Raw genomic sequence first — 19882 nt, 5'->3', positions numbered from 1 at the left:
GTTACTACCACCAACTTACACAGCTGGCCCTCAACACCACAGGACTCGGAGAGGGGTAATATCTGCAGAAGATACCTCAGCACAAGAAGCATTGGACTACTTTAAAGGAGTCCTTCCATTTTGGGGCCCTATGATGAACAGTAGGGATATCAGACATCTCACACGAGTCGTGGAAGCAACAATAAATGAAACAGCAGGAGCTCTGAGTAAAATCACTGCAGAGCTCGCTGCTGACCGCCTTGTTACTCTTCAAAACAGAATGGTTCTTGACATCGTCTTGGCGGACCGTGGTGGAGTTTGTACTTTGATCGGATCGAGCTGCTGCGTTTATATACCAGACAATGCCCCTTCAGTGTATAAAGCTATTCAAAGGTTGCATATGATAGCTTGCACAATACACCAAGACGAAGGAACATGGTCCTTAACCGAATGGTTTTGGGGTTTGATTTCCCAATGGGGCTGGAAGATACTAATATTCCTTTTTGTGCTCGCTGCTGTATTCCTCACCTGTTGTCTTTGTGTACAGTGCCTACCTGCTTTGTGCAGTTGCTGTATGGCATCCCTTGCCCCCTGGCCTGTTCGCCCTCCTCAACACACGGCTATGCTGTCCCTTGAGCAGGAGATAAAAGACCTTATGTCCATTAACAGACACTGAATGACGTTCAAACTTGCTTCAAAATGGCAAAAGGCGGGATTGAGAAAATGTACATAAACTTAATCATACACCATAGCTGCTAGGCATCTGTTTATCTTTATTATGTTGCCATGTGCTCGACAAACCTCCTGAACTTTGATGATTGACCTTGTGTTCACAGCCTTGGGCTGCAATCTGCTTATCGCTGTAATTTACTTGTTCTAACCGTAGTTCCGAGAATGTTTGTGCTTAATCAGTAACTGCCAGAACAGGTTCGTACAGGTCGTTGCCACCTCCTGCCACCTCCTGCCAGCTGCATCTGTACCTTCTCCCACCACACGTGTATCCCTGAAATATTCTGAAGGCGCAGAGGACCTTGAATACGCTAGGGGTGGAGTTGTCCTCTGACTAAGCAGTTTTGTGTGTATATAAGGTTGGGTGCCCCAGAGTGAAGGGGCAGCCTCCGTAGGATAGTCACTTGACTGTCCTGGGACTCTGTATTAGCTCGAGCTATAATCCATGTAATAAACTTCTCTTTATTCCTCCAGTTGGTGACTCCGCTTGATTTGTGTACTCTCTGCTAAACGGACACTGAGGACTAGGGTGTCCCTTCACCGGTGGGAAGGAGACCCCGGGTGGGGATTCTATCTTTCCTGGTTCCTCATTGGGTAGGTGAGCCAAGTGCCTGTGACAGGGAAGAGCCAAAAACATGTTGAAAATGAGGAGGAACCAAAGGGGGTTTAAAAGTGCTGTTTGAAAAAAAGGTTTTTAATCTAACATGTAGGGTGGAATTTTTATCGGTATACATGCGGCAATGCTGTGTGGTGGGAATTTTGGCGATTCACGCAGATTCCGGAAGATTCCATCACAAAAATATGGGAATTGTGATTTCAAGCAAAGTTGGAGGTTTGCAGGGCATTGTGGGTAAGAAAATGTTGCAGGGTGCATGTGAAGCACACCACCCTGGACTCACCCAGATGTTTAGTTTTCAGATGTGTCCTGGTCTCGTAGATTTTTCTACATGGCAGCGTCCCAAAGTCAAAAAAGGGCAGCCCTCACCATTCCGAGTGGGACAATTTTGAGAGTTAGCCAAGCTCTCATGGCCCAAATGTAAAACTAAAACCCAAAATAATCAAATGTCCTCTTGCTTGCCGTTGGGATAAGATCTTTTAGTGTGCGGGGGAGAGATGAAAGACTGTTACCCCCTTCAGTTGGGGTGGGGGCATAACCATACTCATATGGGTTGGTAGCCACCACCCCACTATTTTTTTTTTTTTATTCCCTGACATTTAGTAGGCTTTCTGCCCTCCCAGGAAGTGGATTGGGGGTAATTGCCCCATCTGCCCACCGGTGGGCAGAATAACTTGTCCCCATTTATTGGGGGTGGGGTTATGGCCATAACCCCACCCTCTTTTTTTGAAAAAGAAATCTTCCCTTGTCTCTCGTGGGCTTTATGCCCCCTTTTTTTGGCCAAATTTTGAGGTTTGCAAAGGATTCTGGGTAACAGAACCTGGTCAGAGCCCCACAAGTCACCCCATTTCGGATTCCCCTAGATGTCTAGTTTTCAAAAATGTGCTGGTTTGCTAGTTTTCCCCAGGTGCCGGCTGAGCTAGAGGCCACAATCCACAGGTAGGCACTTTGTAAAAACACCTCTGTTTCCTGTGAAAAAATGTGATGTGTCCCCGTTGTGTTTTGGGCCATTTCCTTTCGTGGGCGCTAGGCCTACCAACACAACTCAGGTACCTTTTTTATTGGGAGATTTGGGGGAACAGTGGGTGGAAGGAAATGTGTGGCTCCTCTCTGATTCCAGAACTTTCTGTCACCTGAACGAGAGGAAAAAGTGTTTTTTTGACCAAATTTTGAGGTTTGCAAAGGATATCTGGGTAACAGAACCTGGTCAGAGCCCCACAAGTGACCCCATCTTGGATTCCCCTAGGTGTCTAGTTTTCAAATCTGCGCAGGTTTGCTAGGTTTCCCTAGGTGCCGGCTGAGCTAGAGGCCAAAATCCACAGCTAGGCACTTGGCAAAAAACAGCTCTGTTTTGTTTGTGAAAATGCGATGTGTCCACGTTGTGTTTTGGGGCATATCCTGTCACGGGTGCTAGGCCTATCCACGCAAGTGACGTACCATTTTTATCGGGAGATGTGGGGGAACACAGAATAGCAAAACAAGTGTTTTTGCCCCTTGTCTTTCTCTACATTTTTTCCTTCTAAATGTAAGAAAGTGTGTAAAAAAGACGTCTATTTGAGAAATGCCCTGTAATTCACATGCTAGTGTGGGCACCCCGGAATTCAGAGATGTGCAAATAACCACTGCTTCTCAACACCTTATTTTGTGGCCATTTTGGAAATACAAAGGTTTTCTTGATACCTATTTTTCACTTTTTATATTTCAGCAAATGAATTGCTGTATACCCGGTATAGAATAAAAACCCATTGCAAGGTGCAGCTCATTTATTGGCTCTGGGTACCTAGGGTTCTTGATGAACCTACAAGCCCTATATATCCCCACAACCAGAAGAGTCCAGCGGACGTAACGGTATATTGCTTTAAAAAATCTGAGATCGCAGGAAAAAGTTACAGAGTAAAACGTGGAGAAAAATGGCTGTTTTTTTTACCTCAATTTCAATATTGTTTTATTTCAGCTGTTATTTTCTGTAGGAAACACTTGCAGGATCTATACAAATGACCCCTTGCTAAATTCAGATTCTTGTATACTTTTCAGAATTGTTTAGCTTTCTGGGATCCAGCATTGGTTTCTCACCCATTTCGGTCTCTAGCTGGAAGGAGGCTGAAAGCACAAAAAATAGTAAAAATGGGGTATGTCCCAGTAAAATGTCAAAATTGTATTGAAAAATTGGGTTTTCTAATTCAAGTCTGCCTGTTCCTGAAAGCTGGGAAGATGGTGATCCTGCCACCGCAAACCCTTTGTTGATGCCATTTTCAGGGGAAAAACCACGAGCCGCCTTCTGCAGCCCTTTTTTCCAATTTTTTTGAAAAAAAACAACATTTTCACTATATTTTGGCTAATTTCTTGGTCTCCTTCAGGGGAACCCACAAAGTCTGGGTACCGCTAGAATCCCTAGGATGTTAGAAAAAAACGACGCAAATTTGGCGTGGGTAGCTTATGTGAACAAAAGTTATGAGGGCCTAAGCGCGAACTGCCACATATAGCCAAAAAAAGGCTCGGCACAGGAGGGGAAAAGGCCTGGCAGCAAAGGGGTTAATATAGGCTGATCTGCCCCCGCGGGGTGGGGGGTTGGGGGCAGAAAAGGCCTAATAAAAAACATTCCCCCTGGGGAGCGACCCTTGCCTAAGGAGTCGCTCCTGTTATCAATGTAAACAAAAAAAAAATATCCCTTGTGTCTAGTGGTTTCTGCCCCCTCGGGGAAAGATCAGCCTAATTAATATAGGCCGATCTGCCCCCGGGGGAGCAGAAAAGGCCTTAGAAAAAACGCCCCCCCCTTTGGGGAGCAACCCTTGCCAAAGGAGTCACTCCTCTTATGCCAGCTAAAAAAAAAAAAAAAAACATTCCTGGTGTCCAGTGGCTTCTGCCCCCTCTGGGGGCAGATAGGCCTAATTAATATAGGCCAGCGGGGGTCAGAAATGGCCTTGGATAAAATGCCCCCCCTTGAGGAGCGACCCTTGCCAAAGGGGTCGCTCTCCTTATGCCAATTTCCCTCCCAAAAACAAACATCCCTGGTGTATGTTGGCAGTCCTGCTGCACAATCGCTATGCGATCGTGCCGCAGGAATGCTCAGAGAGACATGAAAAGGGAAGGAGAAGCCTTTCCTTCCTTTTTCATGCCTCTCTGACTTCCCCTGCCCCTGTATCAAGGAGAAACGACAGATCGCGATGGAAGAATGGGAGACGACCTCTGATGAGGTCTGCGCATAATCGTGTGTTGACAGCATCCGACGTGACCTTGGGGCCTCGGGGTGGAAGGGAAAGTGATTCCCCTTCCAGCCCTGCCCTGGGGCCCTGCTTCCCCCAAGGACCTGGTGCAGGACAAAACGGTTACGTCCTGGGCACCGAGCAGTGCTGCCCAGGACATAACCATTACGTCCCAGGCACTCAGCAGGTTAATTCGTGTAAAATAGTTGTTTTCATTAACATGGCCTTTCTGTTTTTTTGCTTTTTTAATTATCAGGCGAGTCACCAGGTAAATGTATTACACATTTTAAAGTGAGTTCTCATTATATTTACTGTTTTAATTCTGTAACTATATGACTTTAGGTGATTTCCTACAGGGACATTAAAATTCCAACTTGGCCTAACAGCAACCCTTGTGATTATTGCAACATTAAATGGATAATGAAAGTGGAGGAGGATGGTGGCTGATAAGGGGCTGGGGCACAAATCAGCTGTGAGATTAGGGACATGGGAGAGCAATGGCAACAAAATGGATAATCAGAGCTGGAAGGGAGTGAGTTGCAGAGTCTGTTGTTAGGTGGGGGAAGTAATGAAGAGAATCCCTCTCTAAAGACTGGCACAGAGGGATCCCAAACAGTGTTACTCGCCTTATACTCCCACCTCTGAAATCTTCTCTTGACATTATAAGGGAAAAATCTCTTTTTTAGGTTACCATTTTGGAAGTGACTTGGAAAGAAGTGTATCTTACAAGGCCTTGTAAAGCTCAGGAGAGACAAGGAGGGCCAGAGACAAGCCCAGCTAGAGACACGGGCCCAGCTCTGGAGGTGGGTGAGCCAACAAATTAAGTGGAACAGCCAAGTGTTTGTCTTGGCTCTAGGAGCCTGAGAATGAGCAGAGTCCTGAAAACATTTGCCCTGTAAATTCTGTAACAAATCTCATTTAATCATAAGCCAAAATCTCTTTAGCACTAAAATTGTGCTTTTCTGTGACATGTGAGAGCGTACCACCTTAGTACATTAGATTATATCACTGGATTGAGAGGCATTTATCAAAAGTGATAGTTTTTGAATATCAACAAAATCATTCATGCCCTCAATTGTTATGTGTGCCCTATGTGTGGCTTAGATTCTTAGTGCAGGTGGACCACCATTATAGTCGACTAAATCAAACAGAAAAGTTTTTTGTATAATGCACACTCTGAACACATGTATTTGAAGATGCCCTTTGAAGTGATCATGAAAAAATGAGGCTCAGGGAAATACATATTTACTGAGGCTCACACAGTTGTTCAAGCAGGGAAGCCAGGATTGATCCCAGGTTTTCTAGTTTTACATTGTGCTCTTCAGCCACTAGATGGGTATCTCATTCTCCTGTGGTGCTTGAAAGATTAATGGTTTTGTCTTTCATTCTTGGCATATGACGTTGTACCACAGGTAAAAGGCAGAAACCACATTAAAGTTCTGCTTATTTTGGGAGGACCTTGAGCTGAGCCAGACATCTTGCAGGAGCCTTCAGTGTCCTGCCCACCTCCACAGAGGTCCTGCTGGAAGCAGCCCTGGCCCTTCAGAAGCAGGCCTTTCTAGGCCCAAGGCCCAACTCTTCATGGGGAAATCACCAAAGAGATAAATGATGAGTCCACTCCACTACCACATACAGAAGTTGAGGGTCAGCCTTTATGTCATCTAGTCAGAAATTCACAGGTTTCAGTGCAGGCCAGTAAAAGGGTTGGCAGTAATATGTATCTGCTGTCTCTAGACATCCATGTGGGTGCTGGAATGGTCCATCTCCAGGACAGTCAACCAGAAACTCAGGGTAAAGAGGAGGAATGTGCACAACATTTGCTTTAGATGGATGGTCTGGGGAAAACTTAACAAATGGAGTAGACAGGCAATTAAAATACCTTTCAACTATACATGCAATGTATGCACACAGAATGTATCCTTTGTACTGTGGTGCAAACATGTTTTGAAGTCAATATGATGTCTCTGTGGTGGTCTTGACACTTAGGAGATTGATCAAAACAGCATGGTTACTTCAGTACCCATTGGACAATGCTTGCATGGCTTGTGATAGCCTCTCTGATGAGGATACACTTTCGTTTATATAATGGTTGATTCTATAGCTTTGCAGATTCATCCTGCTGCAGGTATTTTTATTATTGGTAGTACTAATTTTTCCTGGCAGAATTAGGGTTACCAGGTTTTAAGAAGCAAAAACCAGGAAAAGTCAGATATAAACATACGGCTAACGTTTTTCTTCTTAATATATATATATTAAGGCTTGACAAGCCTTGTGGAATGGTTTTGAAGATTTAAATAAATTTTGTCATTATTCAGCAACTGTTGGGGGTGCCGCTTTTCTACTATTTACTTTGAGATATTTATTTATGGGTCCTGCGCCCACAATGGTGCACCAGCTCCGGAAGGCCATCAATGGAAGAACAGCAGGAGCAGTTGGAATATATATATATATATATATATATATAGATATATGTCTATATCTATATATATATATATGAATTGACAAGTCTACGGTATGTGAAATTAGCTGTGGCAGTACCTCTACCCCAAGCCACTGACCTCCTCCCTACTCTTTCTTCAATCTAATGCGAGCATGCAGCCAACCTCCTCCAGTGCTGTCTGAAAGAAGAATATACTACATTAAATTACTTTAGAGCTGTCTCTTGAAAGGAAAGCACAATTTCATTTCTGCTTTGCAGAATGAATATATCTTTGTCCCAAAAACCGGGACATTTGTTGAAAATTAGGAAAACCATCTGGACGGTCCTCTGAAAACTATAACTATCTGGTCACCCTAGCCAGAATTTGACTTTAGGCCTGATAACTAGACTAGACAGACATATGTCAGAAGCCGATGTAGATGGATGGGATGGGGAAAACTTAACAAATGGAGCAGACAGGCAATTAAAATACCTTTCAACTCTACATGCAATGTATGCACACAGAATGTATCCTTTGTACTGTGGTACAAACATGTTTTGAAGTCAATATGATGTAATCTAGGGCTTGTAGGCTACCTCCAGAAGCCACAATTGGCTTCTGGATGCACTTGTGAGCCCCCAAATCAAAATTCCTGGAGCCGGGCCTGCTGTGCGTAAGCCATCCTCCGTAGAGCAGGCTGCTCCGTCAACAAGCCAGGACGTGCAAGATATCGGGCCAGACTCACGTCCTGTGCGTCTGACAGGGGCCAGTGTAGGGGAGATGGGGAAGGGCTACACCCATGCTCACTGGGCACCACAGCGTCTTCTCTGACCTGGAAACACACTGCACAAGTCACACGGGCTGGTTCACACCCATTCCCTCCTTGCTGCAGCATTTTGCCTGCTATAGCCCATGTCACTGGGTCCTTGGCCCTGCCATGGCTGTTGCCACCAGAGCTACAGAAGAAAACAAGTTACTTACCTGTAACTACAGTTATCCAGCATTGGTATCTTTCATACATTCACATGCTTGGATCATCCCCCTCGTCGAAGTGGGAGTCCCAGAATACATAAAATAGCAATAATTAACAATTTTTTTTTTTTGCCGTAGGCTATAATGGAAATACCAGTCACTCATATAGCCTATCCAGGTCCTTTTGTGAAAAGGACCCAAACTTGCCTGCTGGCCAATCAGGCACCAGCACCCTCTAGAACACTCGCCAGAGAAGCTCCTTCCCTCAGATTTTCCAGCATGAGAGTGAAAAGATTATAACCTGAGAGGAAATGCGAGCGTCTAAGGGGAGGAGGGTGGGTCGCATGTGAATTTATGAAAGATACCAATACTGGATAACTGTAGTTACAGGTAAGTAACTTGTTTTCTTATCCCGTATTGGATCTTTCATAAATTCACATGCTTGAATCTGAATAGCCAGCAGTACTGTTGATAAACATTATACTCGCAGTGGATGGAGGGTGCGAGCATGGAATTCCTTTACAACCTGTATGAAATAGTTAGCTCATAAATCTTGTATTATGAACTTCAAACAAATATAGATAATTCTATGTACATATACACATATATACTGAACATCCATATCTATATATATATATATATATCTACATACATACATATATAGAAGCATGTCAAAGTATATTGCATAGCAATTATGGACTAATTTCATATCAAACAGTTTCTACACAACCAAGGAAAGGTCTCACCTTAATGAAAGAGATGACGTATAACAGCTTGTCCAACTAGAGAGTCAGTTCTCTGCGAGGACTCCAAACAATAGTGCTGCGTAAAGGGGTGCATAGTCTTCCATGTCGCAGCTTGACATATCTTATCCAGGGCAATACCCTGAAACAAAGCAGCGAATGTGGAGACTGCTCTCGTGGAGTGGGCTCTGGGGTGCCTAGTCAACGGTTTTCCTGCTTTGGTGTGACAGAACTGAATTGTAGAGAAAATCCACCAGGCTATAGTGGCCTTGGTGACCCCTGTTCCTTGTCGTCCAAGAGAATAAGATATCAAGAGCTGATCTGATTTCCTGATTTGTTTGGTACTTTGAAGGTAAAATTTGAGGCATTGTTTGATGTCCAAAGAATGTAGAGTTTTTTCTGCGATTGTAGTTGGATTTGGAAAAAAGGTTCGTAGTATCACAGGCTCATTGAGATGGAATGAAGATGCCACCTTGGGAATGTATCTGGGGTTGGTCCTGAGCATAACAAAGTCATCAGAAAAAAAACTGAAAAGGTTCTTTAGTAGTAAAAGCCTGTATATCACTGACTCTCCTGGTGGAAGTGAGAGCAAGCAGGGTTGCCACTTTCCATGTGATGTACTTGAGTTCCGCCCTGTGAATAGGTTCGAAAGGAGCTTTCATGAGCTGAGAAAGGACTATATTGAGATGCCACTCTGGCGGAGGTAGCCGCACCGGATGGAAAGTGCGGAAGAGGCCTTTCATGAACTGCTTAATGATTCTGGATGAGCTGATTGAGGGCATCTCAGCGGATCGCCTATAGGAGGTTTATAGCTGCTAGGTGAATCTTGACTGATGCGTGGCAAAGACCAGCCTTAGAGAGTGTGAGAAGGTACGAAATAATTTGTTCAGGCTTAATTTGTAATGGGTGGAAATTGTTCTGAGAGCACCAAACACAAAATCTCTTCCACTTGAGTTTGTACGTCTTATTTGTGCTCTCTGCTCCTGCCCTAGATAATATCAGTCTGCAGGAGCCAAACATGCAATTGAAAAGAAGTTGGATCGGGATGAAGAATTAGACCCTTTTTCTTCGTGAGAAGGTCGTGGTTGCAAGGAAGGCGGACTGGATTGGCCACGGACCGGACTAGGAGCTCCATGTACCAGTAGTGTCTGGGCCATCTGGGGGCTATGAGAATGATGTTGCAGCATTTGGACTTCATTTTCCTGAGGAGCCTGGGGATCAACGGGATGGGGTGAAAAGCATAGGCAAAGATCCCGGATCATCTCATCAAAAGAGCATCGACCCCGGGAGTGGGTATCGACTGGCGTAGAAGAACAAGTTACTTACCTTCGGTAACGCTTTTTCTGGTGGATACACTGACTACCTCACCTTATGAATTCGATCCTTGCGCCAGCATCCGACGGAAAGTCTTCTTCCTAGCTGTCTACGTTGACGAGGACGTCATAATGGCACGGCTCCGCGTGACTCCGTCTGACGTCAACGTGCCAATAAGAGGTCCCAGTCGGCGTACTAACGTCAGTTTCACCTCACTTTTTTCGTGCCCTTAAAGCAAATAGGAGTAAACCGACCATGAAAATTGATAAATAATATAGAAAGATATACACACACAAAAACCTTGACCATTGAAACAATCCATTCTTATTGAGAGCTGAAATACATAAATATACAAAAATAAATAGAGAAATATCACTATATACATATAAACATATATATATATATATATATATATGCGCTTTCATATACAAACAAATATATATATATATAAATATAAAAATATAAGAATAAATATTAATCTAAATACTGCAAAATTAGAGTGTAACCAGGCAGGCAACGGGGAAGCGGGAGGGACCGTGAGGAATCCACAGGTAGTCAGTGTATCCACCAGAAAAAGCGCTACCGAAGGTAAGTAACTTGTTCTTCTGATGGATACAACTACCTGTGGATTCTTCACCTTATGAATAGAGTCCCAAGCAGTACCGCACTCGGTGGTGGGTGCCCGCCTGATTACACTAAGAAATCTTACAATACCGAGCGAGCAAAATGACCGTCCCTCATCATCTCAGAGTCTAAACAGTAATGTTTCACGAAAGTATGGAGGGACGCCCAAGTTGCCGCTTTACATATATCTATTAATGGAACTCCCCTCGCCAGAGCCGAGGATGCAGATTTAGCTCTAGTAGAGTGGGCCCTGATACCTTCAGGAGGGACCTTTTTTGCCAAAGAGTAACAGATCTTGATGCACAAGATGACCCACCTGGAGAGTGTCCTTTTCTGTACAGCTCTGCCCTTCTGCTGACCAGCATATCCAACAAACAGTTGCTCATCCAAACGAAAGTCTTTAGTTCTTTCGAGATAAAAGCTCAGGGCCCTCTTAGGGTCCAACCTATGGAGTCTCTCTTCTTTAGACCGGTGGGGAGGAGGGTAAAAAGCAGGAAGAGTGATATTCTGCCCTAAATGAAAAGGGGTGACAACTTTCGGCAGAAAAGCAGCCCTGGTTTTTAGAACCACTTTATCAGGGAAAAACATAGTGAAAGGGGGCTTACCGGAGAGTGCCTGAAGCTCTCCAATCCTCCTAGCAGAAGTAATTGTGATCAAGAAAACAGTCTTGAAGGCTAAATATCTCAATGGACATGAATGCATGGGCTCGAAAGGCGAACCCATTAAGAATGTTAAAACAAGATTTAAGTCACACTGAGGCATGTGAAAAAGGTGTAGGAGGAAAGCTATTCACCAAACCCTTAAGGAACCTATGTACAATGGGAGACTTGAATAAAGACGGCTGATCCGGAAGTCAAAGAAACGCCGACAGAGCTGCCAAATAACCCTTAACTGTAGCTATTGCACAGCCTTTCTTTGCCAAACTGAGAACAAACAAAAGTACATCTGAAAGATGGGCCTTTAAAGAATCTTTTTGGTTCTCTCCACACCACAACACAAATTTTGCCCATCTTCCGGCATAAATAGACTTAGTGGAGTGTCGCCTGGACGATAGTATAACATCCACTACATCCGGTGGGAGAGAAAAAGAACTCAGGTTGCCCCGTTCAATCTCCAGGCATGAAGGTGCAGGCTCTGGAGGTGGGGGTGTAGAACCTGCCCCTGCGATTGAGAGAGGAGATCTGCCCTGAGTAGGAGACGGAGCGGAGGGCACTGAGAGAGTTGAAGTAGGTCTGTATACCATACCCTTCTCGGCCAGTCCGGTGCTACCAATATGACTTGGGCCCGGTCTTGACGAACCTTCCTCAAAACCCGAGGAATCAAGGGTATGGGGGGAAACGCGTTAAGCAACTGGCCGTTCCAGGACATCTGAAACGCGTCCCCCAACGCCCCTTGCATCGGATACGGGAGGCTGCCGAATAACGGGCAATGCGCGTTCTCCCGAGTGGCAAATAAATCCACCTGAGGAGTACCCCACATCTCGAAGATGTGGAGGACTAGATCCGGATGGAGACGCCACTCGTGATCTAATGAGAAATGACGACTGAGAACGTCCGCACGTACATTCAAAACTCTGGCCAAATGATTTGCCATCAAGCAAATCTGATGGTCCTGAGCCCAGGACCAGAGTCGTAGGGCTTCTCGGCAAAGAAGATACAACCCCACTCCTCCCTGCTTGTTTATATACCACATCGCGGTAGTGTTGTGTCAGGATCTGAACTGACTGAGCGCCAAACGTACAGCCCGCAATTCCAACAGATTGATATGCAACATCTGTTCCACTGGAGACCAACGACCCTTGATCTCCAGGTCCCCCAGATGAGCTCCCCACCCTAGAGTGGAAGCATCCGATATCACTGTGGCCACTGGAGGTGGTAGTGAAAACGGTTTTCCTTGAGAAAGGTTGCCGTCCACTGTCCACCAATGAAGATCCGCTAAAGCGTCCCTGGAGATCTTTATTGAATCCCTGAGATCCCCCTTGTGCTGGAACCACTGTCTGCGGAGACACCACTGAAGAGCCCTCATATGCCAGCGAGCATGAGTGACCAACAGAATGCAAGAAGCAAACAGACCTAGCAGGCGTAAGACTTTGAGGACTGGAACTGCCGCTTCTCTTTGAAACCAAGGAATCAGCGCCTGAATGTCCTGTACCCGCTGAGGCGGTGGGTAGGCCCGAAACCTTGTCGTGTCCAATACTGCCCCTATGAACAGGAGACGTTGAGAGGGCTTCAGGTGAGATCTGGGTACGTTCACCGAAAAACCCAGATCGAATAACAACTGCGTTGTCATTCGCAGATGAGACAACACAATCTCTGGAGACTTGGTTTTGATCAACCAATTGTCCAGGTAGGGAAAAACCGCTACCTCCCTCTTTCTGAGATGTGCTGCAACAACTGCCATCACCTTTGTGAAGACCCGGGGTGCTGAAGTAAGACCAAACGGGAGAACCGCAAACTGGTAATGTTGCGATCCGACCACAAAACGGAGATACTTCCTGTGCGACTTGATTATGGGAACATGAAAGTACGCGTCCTGCAAGTCGACAGACACCATCCAGTCTCCTTCGTTCAACGCCAATAGCACCTGCGCTAGGGTCAGCATTTTGAATTTTTCCTGCTTGAGGAACAAATTCAAAATCCTCAAGTCTAGGATCGGCCTTAGACGACCGTCCACTTTGGGAATCAGGAAATATCTTGAATAACACCCCTGACCCCTTTCCTGCAATGGTACCAACTCTATAGCGCCCTTTGCCAACATGACTACAACCTCCTGTTGCAACAACAGAAGATGTTCTTCTGAACAAAAGGAGGGACGGGGAGGGAAGGGAGGAGGAAACTCCTGAAAGGGGAGAACATAGCCCTTTTCCACAATTCCTAGCACCCACGAGTCTGTTGTAATTGACCTCCATTGCTGCAGAAAAAGACTCAATCTTCCCCCTACAGGAGAAGTGTGACTGATAAAGTGGGGAAAACTAGGGCTGCTTCTGCTGTTGTCCACCAGAGGAGGATGAAGAAGAAGAGAGCTGCTGGGCTGGACCTCTAGCCCTACCCCTACCTCGCCCTCTGAAAGCACGATAGGGCGGGTTGGCAGGTTTCTGGGCAGAAGATTGAGACCTACGAAAGGCAGAACCTCTAGCAAACCCTCGAAACCTACGAAAAGGCCTGTACAATGTAGCAGAAGGGGTCTGCAAACCCAGGGACTTATCTGTAGCTCGACAGTCCTTAAACCGTTCAAGGGCAGAGTCTGCCTTGTCTCCAAACGGCTTTTCCCCATCAAATGGAAGGTCCATTAAAGTGGATTGTACATCCGACGAGAAGCCCGAAGACCTTAGCCAGGCATGCCTTCTCATAGCCACCGATGTTCCCATGGCCCTGGCAATAGAATCCGTAGTATCCAAGCCAGATTGAATAATCTGCTGTGCAGCAGCTTGCGCATCAAAGAAAAGGGCCCCAAAAGATTTTTGCATTTCCTGTGGCAGATCTTTTGCCATCTCCTTAGCAGAGTCCATTAGGGCATGAATGTATCTGCCTAGCACACAGGTGGAGTTGGTAGCTTTCAGGGCCATGCTGCAAGAGGAGAAAATTTTCTTCGAGGATTGCTCCATCCTCTTGGATTCTCTGTCTGTCGGAACACCAGGGAATGTACCAGGGGCAGACTTTGCAGAACATGATGCCTGAACCACCAAACTCTCCGGAGTCGGGTGACGAGATAGAAAAACTGGATCTCCTGGGGCACTTCTATGCCTTCTCGCCACTGCCCTGTTCACCGCAGGAGATGTCACCGGCTTTTTCCATAGGTCCATAATAGGCTCAGTCAAAGCCTCATTAAAAGGCACCAAAGGGTCAGCAATGGAGGAAGATGGATGAAGAACCTCTGTGAGCAGGTTAGTCTTAACTTCTGCCGTGGACAAAGGCAAATCCAGGTAATCAGCTGCCTTCCTCACCACAGCATGGAAGGAGGCGGCCTCCTCAGTAAACTCCCCCGGAGAAGCAATGTCCCACTCCGGGGAAGTATTCAAACCACTTGCAGTGGCAAGTCCCTGGAAATCATCAGAAGGCTCTATCTCACCTTCCTCAAGCCTTCTGTATTCCTCTTCCTCCAGAAGCCTCAACGCCTTCCTTCGAGATCTTAAATGCGTCTCCAGAGCCGGCGTCAACAAGAACTCCATCGACGGCGACGATCTCAGACCTTGAACTGGTTCCAGAAGGCTCCCGGATTCAACCGGCGCCAGAGCCGGCGCCGGCCCGAAATCGGCAGATGACCTCCTGGACGCCGAATGTACAGAAGGAGATGGAGCCGGTCTGGATGAGGCCATCAATGACGCCGGATGGCGCGGAGAAGGAGTCGGATGAGAAGCCGACGGATCCACGGTCCCGGGCGAAGGACTCCTACCAGGGGAAACCCCCGGCGCCGGACCACCAGTCTCTGTAGGGCATGAATGGAGCAGCCCTGTATGACGCCGGCGAGCCCAAATTGAATGCCAATGGCCCCGTGTGACCCGCCGGTGCACCAGCAGGGGCCATGGATTGAAAAACAGCATACATCGCATTCAAAAATGCAGCCGGATCCGTCCCTGGAGTCGGGAAAGCCGGGTACTACTGTGTAGACATCTGGGGAACATCAGTATCCCTCGGCGCCGGTGAGAAGCGAGGACTACCTTGAGTGACCTCATAGACTGAAGGCGCTGGTGATAACCCCGGACTCTCCGGCTGAGGCGTGACCGTAGGACTCATCTCCCACGTCTTCTGGCGCCGTGACAAACGAGATCTCGACCTCGAATGACTCCTCGATCGGCTCCGCTCCGAACGGCGCCGAGAGTCATGACGACGACGCTTCTTATGTTTTTTGGGAGAAGTATGGGAAGAAACCTTCTTGTGTTCCTTCTTCTTTGCCTTGGCCAAGAAAAGCTTTGCTTCGTGTTCCTTCGGAGCTTTCGGATTCATGCTCTGGCACGAAGAACAACCTTCCACATCATGTTCGGAGCTTAAACACCAAATACAATCCGAATGGGGGTCGGTCACTGACATCCGACCCCCGCATTCCCTACACGACTTAAACCCGGACACATTGTAACTTCAAGAGATTGCTACAGTTACCAACGGGCCAGGAAGAAAAAACAGTTGAAGTCGAATGCACGGAAAAAGGAAAAACTGACGTTAGTACGCCGACGGGGACCTCTTATTGGCACGTTGACGTCAGACGGAGTCACGCAGAGCCGTGCCATTATGACATCCTCGTCGACGTAGACAGCTAGGAAGAAGACTTTCCGTCGGATGCTGACGCAGGGATCGAATTCATAAGGTGAGGAATCCACAGGTAGTTGTATCCATCAGAACTGGCATTTGGCGTTCTGGTTGGTGGCAAACAAGTCTAGGATCGTCTGACCCCATCGTTGGAAGATGCCGTTGAGTATGTTCTGGTTGAGTTCCAACTCGTGGCAGTTGTTGTCCGTCCTGCTGAGAGAGTCCGCTAGGGTGTTGTTGACCCCCTGGCAGGTGCTCCACCCTGAGGCGAATATTGTGTAGTGTGAGCCAGTCCCAAAGAGACTGAGCTTCCCTCGAGAGGGAGAGGGACCTTGTTACTCCCTGCTTATTGATGTAAAACATACTTGTTGTGTTGTCTGTCCTGACCAAAACTGAGGACCCTACGATGCATGGAAGAAAAGCCTTGAGCGTGAGATAGATCGCCTTCAGTTCCAGTAGGTGTATGTGCATTCCTTTCTGAAGATTGGACCATCTTCCCTGAATGCGCATGTCTTGTAAATGGCCTCCACAGCCTTCCAAGGAAGCGTATGTGGTGATGATAAAGTCTGTCATTGGTGTTAGAAACGGAAGACCTTGGGAGAGATGGTTGGTCTGAGACCACCACTTCAACGCCTGCAGAATTTTTGGTGTGACAGTTATTAAGTCATCGAAGGACCCTTGCGACTGGGTCCATTGGAGTTGTAATTCTTCTTGTAACGGTCTCATTCTCAGCCTTGCCAGTCGAACTAGGACGATGGCTGAGGAAATCATGCCCAGAAGCGACTTGAACAGTCGCACTGAAAGAATCTCTTTTGTGGAAATTCTGACAGCTAAGTTGGTTAGCTTCTGCTGCCGAGCCGGAGTGAGATATGCTTTGTTCTGGATGGTGTCTAATTCTGCACCCAGGAAGACTCTTCTGCATGAGGGAAGTGTGACTGACTTCTGTAGATTTGCTGTTATCCCCAAACTGCGGAATAACTTCAAGCAAGCGTTTGTAGCCTTGGAGGCTAGTAGCGGAGACGGAGCTTTTATGAGCTAGTCATCCAGATATGGAAACACCTGGAAACCCCTGCTGTGGAGGAAACCTGCGACTGGGGCAAGGCATTTTGTGAAGATTCTTGGAGCTGACCTCAGCCTGAATGGTAGAACTTTGAACTGATGATGGGCACCAACTACAGTAAAGCGGAGATATTTGCGATGTTTCTGATGTATTGGTATGTGGAAATAAGCATCCTGGAGATTCAATGTTGTCATAAAATCTCCAGGATTGAGAAGGTGCATGATATCCGACAGCGTGATCATCCGAAAAGATTGCTTCTGAAGGAACTTGTTGAGTTTCCTGAGATCTAGTATTGGTCGCCATTCCCCTGACTTTTTCCTTATCAAGAAGAAACTGGAGTAGAATCCAAGACCTCTTTGCTGAACTGGAACTCTTTCTATAGCTCCCTTGGCAAGCATAAGCAATACTTCCTGCTGAAGCAGACGCAGATGGAGCGTTCTGCATGTTCTTGGTGGATGATGCAGTGGTTTTTGTATGAATTCCAGGGTATGACCTCTTGTCACTATATCCAGCACCCATTTGTCTGATGTTATGTTCTTCCACTCCTGGATGTAGTTGGAGATGTTTGCTCCTATTTGTTGATGGTGTGAACATTGAGGAAGCATAGCCGGGGCCTGGAGAAGATCATTGCTTTCTGGATTGATCTCTGTTTTGTGAACCCTGTCTTCTCTTTCCTCCCTGTCTGGCATAGGAAGCCGTGGATGGTTGCTTATACTGTTGTTGATAGGAGGGCCTATATTGGGGTTGCTGGTACTGCCTGTGAAAGGAACCTCGAAATGAGGGAAATCCTCTTTCTCTTGCACCCCGAAAGGGCTGTTTCCGGTACTGTAGGGTACCTAGGGACTTGGCAGTGTCTGTGTCGGTCTTGATGGCCTGGAGCACGTCATCTACGTGCTTGCCAAAGAGAGATTCCCCATCGTAGGGCATGTCGAGGATTCTGGACTGCACTTCCGGCCTGAAAGATGTGGCCTTGAGCCAACCTTGGTGGCGTAACACCGCGGCACTAGCCAGCTGACGAAAGCCGGTGGAGGCTATATCTAGAGCGCAGTCGATTATCTCCTCCGACGTACGCTCACCTTCTTGGAGGATCTTCCGTGTCTCTGCTTGCTTGCTTTCAGGGATGAGATCAATGAAAGGTTGCATATCCGACCACATTTGCCGGGCATAACGACCCAGGATTGCCAATGAACTTGCTGCTCTAACAGTGATTGCTGACACAGAGGAGAATCTTTTGCCCACATTATCTAATCTTCTTCCTTCTCTGTCTGGAGGAGTAGAGATTGGCGTCGACGGGTTCTTAGAACGCCTTTGAGCCGTGTGTGAAATAACAGAGTCAGGCTTTGGGTGGCCAGTGAGACATGCCGGAGAGTCTTGGGTTGCTTTGTATTGCTTGTCCAATTTTTGCAGCACTGGTGGGACTGTTGCCGGGTTGCGCATGATCTTTGTACCCTCGCTCCATATAAAGTAAATAATGGGAATGGACCTTACAGACTTCCTTGACTGCTCCTTAAAATCATGAAGGAAACATTCCGACTGGGAGACAGATGTTGGAAGGTGGAAGCGTGCGGCAGCCCTGTCCATTAGATTGTGGAAACCAACTATATCCTCTGGTGGTGAATCTGAAGAATCTGAAGGGCGAGGAGGTGGTGGAGAAGGAGTGGGGGCTAAGTAGTCATCCCATTCCTCAGTGGGATGTTGCGGGGTAGAAATCTCTCCTTCTTCCTCTTCTTCCCCTGAAGTGGAACCTTCATCTCCAGGGGGTACAGCTAAAACAGAGTGAGGTGTCATCCTGGGAGTAGCTGGAGGTGGAGGGGCGTTTCTTGGTGTGGCAGGAGAAGCTGGCTGTGGTGGCTGATCTTCTGCTGTAACTGGGAACCTCCTCCTATAATCCTGTATCATTGATTGTAAGTCCTGGATCAAGGAGGAAGGCATCTGTATAGAGTCTCTGGGCTGAGGCTCTCTTGGTTGGTAATAGCGTTCTTGATGTGAGTAATATGGTTGGTATTGGTCATACTCATCATCGTCGTCCTCTTCCTGGTATTTAACGTGTAGCTGTGATGGGCTGTGCGCATCTCCGAATGGACCCTCATTGGATTCCTCCCAGTCTAGTAGATGACTGGGTACTGAAGTTGACACCTTGCTTGGAGATGTGTCTGTGGGATAGATCTCTGATCTGGGCAGAGATGTGATCCTGACCATGGCCCGAAGATACGGAGACCTGGAAGAGGTAGGAATAGCCTCAATCTGTCTGACAGGCACCAGTGGCATAGTAGATGGTGTCAATGATGATGATGCCGTCCATGGTACTGTAATCGGATGATTTTTCCATCGACGACGGTCTCGTCGACGATGGTGTCGACGACAGTGGTCTCCTCGATGGTGGTCTCGTCGACGATGGTTTCGCCGACGGTGGTCTCGTCGACGACGGCTTATTCGACGGTGTCCTCGTCGACGGTGAGACAGCCGACGACGCTGTCATTGGTGATGTTATAGTCGACGGGGCTTTCGTTGACGGTGTTATCAACGACGATGTTGTCGTCGACGGTGGTTTGAAAGAAGGAATAGGAGCCCCTACCGTTGACGTCAATGTAGTCATCGCCGATGATGGTCTTGTCGACGAGGTAGTGGCGACGGTAGCTGTAAACACTGTCGTCGTTGTGTTACGGTTGTCGACGGTGGTGCCGTTGTCGACTTAATTTTAATGGTTACCTTTCTAGAGGTAGAAGGCTCCGAGGAAGGAGAAAGACGGTAGGACTCCTTCTTTTGAAGAGGAGAGGATGGCTCAGAGGAAATCGAAGTCTGTAAGCCTTTTCCATGATGTAATTTCTGCCTCTTTCTAGATGTTTCTGCCTGGCCCAGGTCCTCAGATTTTGACCTTTTGTGTGGCCTTTCTGACCCACTCTCCTCACCTGAAGTACAGGATTTTGCTTGTAACCATGTCAGGAGTCTACCCTCACAGTCTCTGAGGGTTTTTGTGGA

The sequence above is a fragment of the Pleurodeles waltl genome, chromosome 4_1 (assembly GCF_031143425.1).
Source record: "Pleurodeles waltl isolate 20211129_DDA chromosome 4_1, aPleWal1.hap1.20221129, whole genome shotgun sequence".
In the NCBI taxonomy this organism is placed as follows: domain Eukaryota; kingdom Metazoa; phylum Chordata; class Amphibia; order Caudata; family Salamandridae; genus Pleurodeles; species Pleurodeles waltl.
This window is presented reverse-complemented; position numbering follows the sequence as displayed.